Source organism: Octodon degus, unplaced genomic scaffold (assembly GCF_000260255.1).
Source record: "Octodon degus isolate 3935 unplaced genomic scaffold, OctDeg1.0 scaffold00045, whole genome shotgun sequence".
Lineage (NCBI taxonomy): Eukaryota > Metazoa > Chordata > Mammalia > Rodentia > Octodontidae > Octodon > Octodon degus.
Window position 1 is genome coordinate 10,900,999 of NW_004524621.1, and position 3,911 is coordinate 10,904,909.

A 3,911-nucleotide genomic window follows, 5' to 3' on the forward strand; every position below is an offset into this window, starting at 1 on the left:
TTTAAAATTAAAAAAAGTGGGGCTGGGCATGTAGCTTAGCAGCACAGAGCCTGCCTGGCAAGGACATGGGCCTGAGTTTAATCCATGGAATCAATCAATCAATCAATCAATCAAGTGTTTCAAAAAGTCTGGGAGCTAGGCATAGTGATGCACACCTATAATCTCAGAACCCTGGGAGGCTGAAGCAGGAGGATCACAAGTTCAAACCTAGCCTGGGCAATTTAGTAATTTAGCAAGACACTGTCTCAAAATAAAAAATGAAAAGGCCATAAGGTATAGCTCCATGTGAAGGTCCCTGGGGTTCAGTGCCCAGTGCTTCTGGGGTGGAAGGCAGAGTGGCTAGGCTATAGCTCACTGGTAGAGTGGCTGCTTGTGTGAGGCTCTGAATTCAATCCGTAGTACCACAAAATAAAACACAAATACTACAACTTGGGGCCAATCACAGAAGAATGAAAGATAGAAAGAAAGCTATCTGAAGCTTTACAGAAGTCACAAATACCTCACTGAGAAAAGTACCTCAGCTGAGAAATTCTTTCTCTCCTTTTTTTTTTTTTTTTTTAAGATATGTAGTTCAACCTGGCTTAAATTCACTATGTGGCCCAAGCTGGCCTTGAACTCATGGCAATCTTCCTGCCTCAGCCTCCCCAGTGCTGGGATCACAGGCCTGCACTGTCACATCTAGCTCTTTTTTTTTCTTTCTTTTTAAAAATTCATTATTTATTCAATTCATGGTAAGTGCCATATTTACAATGGAAGGATTGGGCAGGAGGGCCGGGGTTCCCACTAACTGGAGGAGCTTTGCTCATGGTTGAAGATACAAGTGATCTTAGCTCTAATGCGGTCTCCTTTCTTTCTTTCTTTCTTTCTTTCTTTCTTTCTTTCTTTCTTTCTTTCTTTCTTTCTTTCTTCTTTCCTTCCTTCCTTCCTTCCTTCCTTCCTTCCTTCCTTCCTTCCTTCCTTCCTTCTTTCTTTTTTTTTGTATTTTAGGGAAGGGTCTACAGAGTGTTCAGGGTCTCACTACTAGATCAGACTCATAATGATCTGCCTGTTTACAGCCTCCCAAGAGCTGGGATTACAGGCATGCGCCACCACGCCCAGTCTCAACTGCAGTCTCTGCACCCCTCTGGGGGCAAGGCCAGCACAGCAGGCCTGGGGATCAAACCCCCTCCCCTGTGCCTGCTTGCAGGCACTTTAATCTGCTGAGCTATTTGGCCAGCCCAGAAACAGAAAAACACTTTTTTTTTTCTTGTTGGTATCAGGGATTGAACTCCGGACCTTGCACTTTCCAGGCAGGCGCTTGTGCTTGCTGAGCTATCTCCCCGGCCTTTCTTCTTTTCTTTTCTTTTCTTTTCTTTTCTTTTCTTTTCTTTTCTTTTCTTTCTTTCTTTCTTTCTTTCTTTCTTTCTTCTTTCTTCTCTCTTTCTCTTTCTTAACTTCCTCCTTCCCTTCCTCCTTTTCTTCCTTTCTTGTTTTTGGTACTGGGGCTTGGACCCAGGGTTATATCCACGACCACTAAGTTATATCCCCAGCCCTTTTTATTTTATTTATTTATTTATTTTTATTTTTTTTCCCAGAACCAGGGATTGAACTCAGGCCCTTGCGCTTGCCAGGGAAGCGCTTATTCCACTGAGCCATCTCCCCAGTCCCCCTTTTTATTTTTAAATAGGATCTCACTAAGTTGCCCAGGATGGCTTTAAACTGGCAGTTCTGCTGCCTTAGCCTCTCACATAGCTGACATTACAAGTATGAACAACACTTTGGAGAAGATACCCCAATCAAACAACAACTGAATCAGAACAGAGACTTTAAGATAGCGGAAGATGAAGAGAAGAGGAAAGAAAGCAGTGGAGAGCAACGGACCATGATCTATACATTTATATCTAAATCTATTTATAACATATAATGTACATGTTAAATAAGAGCTCACAGCAGAATGCACAGTAAGGAAACTTCTAATGAGGACTCAAGTATCTTAATGTAAGTCTGGAATCAGATGGCAAGGATGAAGGGGGGAGAAAAGTGTGGTAGGAGTCTAAGGGGGGAAAGCCAGGAAAGAAAAGGGGAAGAGGGAGGGCAGTGAATGCACTAAGGGTCACATTTTACTGTGGGGAGGAAGTAGAAGGTAATTATAATATTGTGGGAATAGTCATCACTGTATTTTCATATGTTAAAGAGTCATGTGTGAAACTGTACTTTCAATTTAATTTGAAACTGTCTCATTGCTATATGTTTATCAATAAAACTTTGAAAAGTAAAAAAAAATAAAGTTAATAATGAGTTAAAAAAAAAAGAGTCATGTGTGTCTACATTCTGAAGGCAGGGACTGAGAAGGGAGAAGGTAACTGTTAATAGAATGAAAAACTAAAAATGTTACAAAAGGTAATTTGTTCAAGCCAAAAAAAATTAACAATTATGTTTTGAAAACATTAATAATGTTTTGAAAACAAGTAAGATGGAAAAATAAAACTAAGCAAATCACTCATTATAAGTAAATACCAGCCAGGTATGGTGGCACATGCCTGTGATCCCAGCACTTGGGAGGCTGAGGCAGGATCATCTCTCTGAGTTTGAAGCCAGCCTGTGCTAGGGAGTTAAAGACCAGCTTGAGCTACGCAGCAAGAACCTATCGAGAGAGAGAGAGAGAGAGAGAGAGAGAGAGAGAGAGAGAGAGATGAATAGAAGTAAATTAAATTCTTTCATTAAAAAATTTGGGAAAGGTTATACAAATATTTTGTATCTTGATTGTGGTAGTGGTTATATGACTGAATACATTTGTCAAAACTTGTAGTGTCTCATTTTTCTTTTTCTTTTTTTTTTAAGGCAGGTTTTCCCCAGGTACATCAGGCAGATCAGGGTGGTCTGGAACTCGCTATGTAGCCTAGTCTGGCCTCCAATTTGTGGTGATCCTCCTGCCTCAGCCTCCTGAGTACTGGTAGTACAACATGGGTCATTACATCAGGCCCTTGTTTCATTATTATTTTTTAATTGCTGAGAGGGACTGGTGGTGTAGCTCAGTGGTTGAGGATTCGCATAATTCCTGAGTTTAAGCCCCAGTACCTCTATACCCACATGCCACATATATACACACATATACAAGTATATTGAGAGAAATTTACCAAATGTGTGTATACATATGTATAATTATAGATACATACCTCTTTAAAAGCTATACATACATACATATAGTGAAATATATATGTGTGTATGTGTGCAGAGAGAGAGAGAGAGAGAGAGATTCACGTAGGCTGTGAGACCACTTAGTACCTTAGTAGGCAAAGGAGTAAAATGAATCAGTGGAATAAAGCAGAGAGTCGCAAACTAGGTAATTGTCTGTCCAAAAACATGACCATTGACCTCACTGGAAAAGGTTGAGGTCCAGCCATCTTCAGAAGGGCTTCGCCACAGCGCAGCCACAGGTGGGACGACAGCGCAGGCGGAAGGGGCTGGCTCAGGGTCCAGGCTGTCCCCACAGTCCCGGCTGATCCTGGCCTCTGCTTCCCACCACGCTCTCATCCCCACCCGCCCCCGTGAACGCCGTGCTCTAGCATCAGAAGCAAAGATTCCTTCCAGAGAGCGTTCAAGGAGCTCCCACGAGGGCATGATTGGGAAACAACTATGTAACAACTGTGTTATGGTGTAACAATGCTCTGTGCCACTGTTAGTGGAAAATTATATGTGTGTGTGGCTAGCCTGGTGGGGCACACCTGTCATCCCAACACTCTGACCGGCCGGGGCAGGAGCACTGAGCATTTGAGCCCAATCTGGGTTATTTAGCAACTTAACAGGACCGTCTCAAAATTTAAAAATAAGAAGGGTTTGGGATGTAGCTAAGTGCAAAACACAGTGTGCATTTGTTCAGCTACGTGGTGTTTCATGGAAGTAGATGTTCTGAGGGGTGTGCCATTAGGTGG